The sequence below is a fragment of the Panthera onca genome, chromosome B1 (assembly GCF_046562875.1).
Source record: "Panthera onca isolate mPanOnc1 chromosome B1, mPanOnc1 haplotype 2, whole genome shotgun sequence".
Classification (NCBI taxonomy): Eukaryota; Metazoa; Chordata; class Mammalia; order Carnivora; family Felidae; genus Panthera; species Panthera onca.
The window spans coordinates 59,402,249-59,409,975 of record NC_138342.1 but is presented as its reverse complement, the minus strand read 5'-3'; the positions used below and the strand labels follow the sequence as shown (position 1 = coordinate 59,409,975).

Genomic DNA, 7,727 nt, shown 5'->3' with positions numbered 1-7,727 from the left:
TGACAGCTGATGTGGAATTTGGAAAGGAGGTGCTGATGTGTTAGTCCCTTCTTGTGCAACTGAAGCCCAGAAACACATCCTGAGTCCTGGTCGCAGGACGCTGGTCTGGATGCAAGATGCTTAACTGCCTGCAAGTGAAACAAGCTTCTTAACTCCCTTCCCTGCCTTCTATCTTCTTTCGATTTTTCCCAGGCCTTAATTTTGCTGGGGCTGATGCCAGGGGATGGGGCAGCCAGTAGGATTGACGTGTTTGATGTTGACACATGAAATTAGGAAGCGGAAGAAGAGCTACTCAAACAGTAATCTTCCCCCCTCCTTGCTACCTCATGCACTGGCTATGATGAAGCAACACTAGTCCCTAGAAAGATGCTGTGGGGATTAAAACATTCTTCCTCTTGTCCACTGCCTTTGATAGCTGCAGTATTGAACACTCATTAACGCCAAAGCTCTTTTAATTGTATACAGCACCCTAAGAAGATTATACACAGCTTGACATCAAGATTATCAAAACCTCATGTGTGTATTTATCTTTATATTTATGTGTATACGAGTACACGTGTGTATATGTTGGAAGGGGGAGGCGCAAAAACTGACAACTACTTTGGGCGTTAAATTAATCGCTAACATTATTTACCATAGCCAAGATATGGAAACAACTTAAGCTCATAGATGGATGATCGCATAAACAAGTTGCAGTATATATACAAACAAGGAGATTCTGCCATTTGCGATAACGTGGATGGAATCTGAGGGCGTTAAGCTAAATGAAAAAAGAGAGAGAAAGACACATACTAGGTGATCTCACTTCTATGTAGAATCTAAAAACAAACAAACAAAACCAAAGTCACAGAAATTGGGATAAGATTAGCAGTTACTAGAGGTGAGGCAGAGGGGAAGTTTGGAGGAATAGAAGGAAGGTGGTATAACCTCCAGTTATAAAATAAATAGGTACTAGGGATATAAACGTACAACATGATGACCATAGCTAACACTGCTTCGGGAGATATAGATTTATCTATCTATCATCTATCTATCTATCTGAAAACAAGAGAGTAAATCCTAAGAGTTCTTATCTCAAGAAAAAAATATTTTCTTTTCTTTTTTGCTTTCTCTTTTTATTGTTTTCTATAAGAGATGATGGATGCTGACTAAATATATATGGTAGTTATTTCGCAATATATGTAAGTGATACATATGTAATGTATGTAAACATTATGTTGTGCACCTTAAGCATATACAGCATTCCATGTGACCTATATCTCAATAAAACTGGGGGGAAAAGTCATTCTGTGCCAAAAGCTTTCCTAAAGGCTTTGCACATTCACTGTGTTTACTCATTTTATCCTGACAACAACTTTGTGAAACAGCTATTACTATTTTCATCAGTATTCCGTTTCTAGGGATGGGGAGGCTAAGATTGCAGAGACGTCAGGAATGGAGAGGAATTTGGATCTAGGCTGTTAGTGCTACCATTCCTGGACTACAGGTGCTCTCTTCCTGGGGGCCTGAACCTCTAGCAATTTCTGAGTGACGTCTTTCAGGTTTTCTATGTAGAGTCTCATGGCATCTGCAAATCGTGAGAGTTTGACTTCTTCCTTGCTGATTTGGATGCCTTTTATTTCCTTTTGTTGTCTGATTGCTGAGGATTGTACTATATTAAATAACAGTGGTGTGAGTTGATATCACTCTCTTGTTTCTGACTGTAGAGGAAAAGTTCTCAGCTTCCCTCCATTGAGGCTGATATTAGCTGTGGATTTTCCATTTAAAGTCTTTTCTTTTGTTGAGGTGTAGCCCCTCTAAAACTACTCTATTGAGGGTTTTCATCATGAATGAATGTTGTGCTTTGTTAAATGCTTTTTCTGCATCTATTGAAATGATCATATGCTTCTTATCCTTTATTTCATTAATGTGGTTTATCACATTGATTGATTTGTGAATATTGAACCTTTTGCAACCCAGGAATAAATCCCCCTTGATTGTGGTGAATAATTTTCTTTAATGTATTGTTGGATTAGGTTTGCTAGTATTTTATTGAGACTATCTGCATCCATGTCATCACAGATATTGGCTTGTAGTTCTCTTTTTTAGTGGGGTCTTTTTATGGTTTTGGTATCAGGGTAATACTGGCCTCATAGGATGAATTTGGAAGTTTTCCTTCCTTTTCTGTTCTTTGGAATAGTTTGAGAAGAATAGGTACTAACTCTTCTTTAAATGTTTGGTAGAACTTACCTGTGAAGCCATCTGGTCCTGGACTTTTGTTGGCTGAGAGTTTTCGTTTTGTGTTGTTTTTACTGGTTCAATTTCTTTGCTGGTTATCAGTCTGTTCAAGTTTTCTATTTCTTCCTGTTTCAGTTTCAGTGGCTTACTTGTTTCTAGGAATTTATCCATTTCTCCTCGATGATCCAGCAATTGAGCTACTAGGCATTTGCCCAAAGAACACAAAAATACTCATTCAAAGGTATACATGCACCTCAGTGTTTACAGCAGCATTACCAACCATAGCCAAATTATGGAAACAGCTCAAGTGTCCTTTGATGAATGGATAAAGAAGATGTGGGATATTTATAGAATGGAATATTACTCAACCATCAAAAGAATAAAATCTTGCCATTTGCAATCACGTGGATGGAGCGAGCGAGTATTCCGCTAAACAAAATAAGTCAGAAAAAGACAAATACCATATGATTTCACCTGTATGTGGAATTTAAGAAACAAACAAAAAAATGACCATAGGGGGAAAAAAGAGAGAGAGAGGCCAATCAGGAAAGAGACTCTTAATTACAGAATACAAACTGATGGTTACCAGAGGGGAGGTGGGGTGGGGGGAGGGTGTTAAGCAGGTGATGAGGATTAAGGAGGGCACTTGTGATGAGCCCCGGGTATTGCATGGAAATGTAGAATCACTACATTGTACACTTGAAACTAATATTACACTGTATGTTAACTCACTGGAATTTAAATAAAAACTTACGGGAACCTGGGTGGCTCAGTGGGTTAAGCATCTGATTCTTGATTTTAGCTCAGGTCGTGATCTCACTGTTCGTGGGTTTGAGCGTTGACAGCATGGAGCCTGCTTGAGATCCTCTCTTCTCTCTCTCTCTTTCTCTCTCTCTCAAAAAGAAGTAAATAAACTTTTAAAAAAGGACTTACAAAAATTCATTGTAGAAAACGTAACAAACAAACAAATAAACAACTAAATAATACTGCATCCTCAAGGCTACCTAATTCTGCAATTCAATTTAATTCTCTAATACCGCTAAAAGAGCTTTTTCTGCAGTAGCTTCCTTGTTCAGATCTTTGCTTACAGGTACACATTGGGGGTTGGGACCTTTGCCTGTGGGATAGAAAAATGACAGATTAGGGGAATGGAATGTCACATTTCAAGACAGTCTAGGGAGAAAAAAAAAGATTTATAGCATTGGGTTTCTTTGACCTCTTCCTTCCTTCCTTTCAACAATGGTCACCCGACATTCCTTCTCTCATTGACAGGCATCTACATAGTCCAAGACCAAAAGAAAATACTACACTTCTCCCCAAACTGTAAGTCTTCTGGGCATTGCAGGCACCGGGATGAGTGTGTCTGCCAGGTTGGTCGTAAAGGGTGAGCACAACTGAAATGTTAGAGAAGTTGATCAAATGTTACACAACTGAAAAAAAACTCTTCATCTCTGCAACAATTACGTAATTGTAATTGTAGCCACAATTTAATGAATAGCCACCATTGGTTGGGCATCTCACATGCTGTCACTAACCCATAAGATAACCTTATGTGTTATTATCCTCAGTTTACAGACAATGAAGCTGGAGCTTCTGATTCCCCCCTCGGGCTGTCTTCACTCCAGCTACCCTGAATTTTTTTCAGTCTTTTAATTTTCCCTGCTCTTTTCCTCCAAAGATCTTTTGCATAGGCTGCTCCTTCTGATTGGATGCCATTTCCTCCACCCTGTGACTTATAATGCAGTTTAGAACTTATCTCAGAGTATAATCATATATTCATTAGTGTCATTTTTAAAGAATGTCTGTCTCCCACTTGATACTGTGAGGTCCATAAGAGTGGGGATTATAGATGCCTTTGCTCATTATCATGTCATAAGAAATTAGTACAATGCCAGGGACATGGTAGGCACTCAGTACTACAGGTTGCATTAATTAATTTGCCCAAATTCACAGGGCTAAGAGTCAAACCAACTTCTTCCTGGCTCCAAAGCCTGAACCGTCTCTATCTGTGCTGTGCGACCTCCAACATTTTCATGGCACTGTAGGAAAATAAATTGGCCTTTAATGAATAACCTACATAGAGATTCCATGGAAATGGAGCCCGGCAGACCACAGCACAACCACAGTTGCAAAATGTGGGTGTTGGTATGAATAACATTGCAGATGCTTTCAGCTTTTGAATTTGCGGGGACTTCTCCACCTCTCTTCTGTCATAGTTGTCTGTCCATCCATCTATAGAAACCACTCTTCCTACCCTCTGCCCAACGCACCCTGAATTTCAGTGGCTGCCAGTCCATGTACTCGCCTCGGTGAGTAGATGGACAGATAGATACATGTGATATAGGTACAGATGATACAGATTTGTACGCACATCTCTCCTTTTGGAAAGGATTAAAACGGATGTTTGAATCACAGTGGAAAAATAAAACCTTCAAACTATGAATTTTTTTTTCTAAAATTGTTGTTCAGTATTCACAATCTACTTTCATTTTCCCTTTAGTTCCATCTCTCAGTTCTAATGCTGCACTTCAGTCTTGGAAGTATCGGTTTCTTGCTTTAGAGATCTTTGCCCTTTCCTGCTTGGGTCTCAGCAAACAGCAATATAGTTTTCACTTACTAAGCAACGATTACGTGTAAGGTACATAGCACTTCACCTGCATGGCCTTGTACAGTAGGACTCCCAAGGTCTCTGTCAAGCTTCTCATTGTACAGAGTAGGAAACTAGGGCTCCAAAAAGTGGAGTAACTTCTCATGGTCACACAACCAGTACGGAGCACAAGCAGAATTCAAATCACATCTGATACCAATGTCTTTCTGTTCTTTCTGCCACACTGAAAAAATAGCTAGAACATTTGAACCCAATTTAAAAGAAGTAATAAAGTCAGTCATCTCAAAGGCAGGGGCTGCTTGAACCATATGAAAACAGTAAGGGCAGATGACAAGCTACACTTACCTTTCCCTTCATTGTCTCAAGCTTTCTCTCCCCGCTTGCTTCCCATCTACACTTGCTCCTGCGTAAAGGAAACTAGGAGTGCTTGACTGGTCAATTGGAAATGTCTAAGAAACTAATTCTATATTCGAATTAAGAAAGATAAAAGATTCAGGGGCGCCTGGTGGCTCAGTCGGTGAAGTGCCCGACTCTTGATTTTGGCTCAGGTCATGATCTCACATGAAATCAAACCCTGCATTGGGTTGACATGAGCAGAGCCTGCTTAGGATGCTCTCTCCCTCCCTCTCTCTCTGCCCCTCCCCTGCTCATGTGCTTGTGCATTCTCCCTCTCTCAAACATAATTAATTAATTAATTAATTAATTAAAAGATAGAAAAATAGAAAGTAAATATCATGTACCTTCTTCATAACAAGTGCTTTACAAACATTGACCCATTTACAACAATGCAAAGAACACTATTCACATTTTGTAGGTGAGGGACACTTGGACAGGTTAAGAAACTAAAGCTCATCATTTTCTTGTGAGTCATTTCTGTTCCCTTTATAAACTTTTTCTGGCCAATTTCCTCCACATTCATATTTCAATCACCAGCTAAATGCTGATTACTCCCCAAATGTACTATTCTAGGTCCCACGCATCTCTTTGTTCCCAACCAACAATTCTCAACTTTTTTAGTTACTTGAAATCTCTTTACATTTTTCCACATTATTGACAACCCCAAAGAATTTGGCTTACGTAGATTATATTTATAGATGTTTACTGTGTTAGAAATTAAAACTGAGAAAAAAATCAATTTACCTGTTAATTTATTTAAAAATATAAATTCACTACATGTCAATTCTATGTTATCAAAAATGGCTATATTTTCCCAAACAAACAAAAAATGTACTGAAGAAAATGTCACTGTTTTGTAGTTGGCAAATCTCTTTTCTATCTAACTTAATAGAAATAAGTCTTTTTTTTTCAGTCTTTCAGTTTTCAGTCATTAAATTTTAATTTTATGTGTCTGCATTTAATTCTCCTATCTGTTTCTGCATTTAACCTGCTACGATATTGACAAAAACTGGCATCATACGCATATATAGTTAGAAAGAGGAGTATTTTAATAGCCCCTCCTTTTTATTCTAAGTAATAAACAGACACTACCCAGAAGATACATAATTACGTTACTAAAGTGTTTAACCTTGCTCCACCAGTATGTTGTGAATTACTTGATGTCACAGGAATTTGTCCCGGGAAGGATGCAAACAGGATATGTTCCAGGAGCTACTTACAGTGGGTGCAGCCAACATAAGCTCAACCACGTCCTGTTTTCTGAAACTATACAAGCACCTATGCCTGAGATATATGACCATATGTAGCTAGAGTTATCAGGGGATAGAAAAACAGTTGTGAGAGGTTGAGAACTTTTTAAAAATCAGTTAATTTATTTTGAGAGAGAGAGAGAGAGAGAGAGAGAAAGAGAGAGAGAGAATCCCAAGCAGGTTCCGTGCTGTCAGCATGGAGCCCAATGTGGGGTTCTATCTCACGAACTGTGAGATCACAACCTGAACTGAAATCAAGAGTCGGGCACTTAACTGACTGAGCCACCCAGGTGCCCTAGAGTATGAGAACTTTTAAATGAAAAACTAAAAGAGAAAAAAAAAAAAAACAAAAACATACACACACTTAGTTACTTCTACATGTGACTGCTGTGTCAAGTGTGTGTTATAAGCAACAGGGTGGTTTCGATATATGCGAGATGATGGGAGCTATCCAAAGTGTGGTCCCTTAGCAATAATACAGACAGGGGTCAAGAACACATCACTCACAGTCTGAATAAATGAGAACTGTGTTACTTATTTAACATTCATATGTCCCTGATTTCCTAGCAAATTCCTTTTTTTTTTTTTAATATGGAATGCTTCATGATTTTGTGTGTCATCCTTGCACAGGGGCCATGCTAATCTTCTCTGTATCGTTCCAATCCTAGCAGATTCCTAAATTCATGGATTCTGCCCAGAAAGCAGACCAAATGTTATGGTTTTTCTTTCGAAATATGGTCACTATTACAATACACCATTAAAGAATGTCCAGGCTGTGACTTGACTTTCAGTATCATTCCACTGCTTATACGGAGATGTAAGAACATTGACCTTAACTGCTTATATGGTGTTATTATTATTATTACTATTGCAGTTATTTTATTCATCTTTTTCCAAAACTGGAAGAATGTGAAGTGTGTGTGCATACTCTGGGGGGAGAAGGAATGAAGAAACAGAATGATATACAAATCCAATTGACTAACTGCCATATTTAGGAAAAAAGCAATCACTGTCACATTCTATTGGATGTCTTTATGCTTATACACAATTACCAATATTAAAAGGCAGTAACATTTGGAGTGGGAGAATGATGACTGCTTATTCCATTTGAAAAGGACTCTCCATTCCTTTAAAGAGTCCATTTATGGGGCATCTGGGTGGCTCAGTCGGTTAAGCATTCAACTTCTGCTCAGGTCATGATCTCATGATTTGTGGGTTCAAGTGCTGTGCTGATAGCTCAGAGCCTGGAGCCTGCT

At 38.7% G+C, this 7,727-nt stretch overlaps 1 non-coding gene across 1 annotated transcript; it reads right to left on the bottom strand.

Annotated features, from left to right (window-relative positions):
* Nucleotides 1–7,056: 7,056 nt before the first annotated feature.
* Nucleotides 7,057–7,159, bottom strand: LOC132693402 (U6 spliceosomal RNA). Its single transcript, XR_009616788.1, has one exon. It is a non-coding gene; the product is annotated as a U6 spliceosomal RNA (small nuclear RNA).
* Between the last annotated feature and the right edge of the window lie 568 nt (nt 7,160–7,727).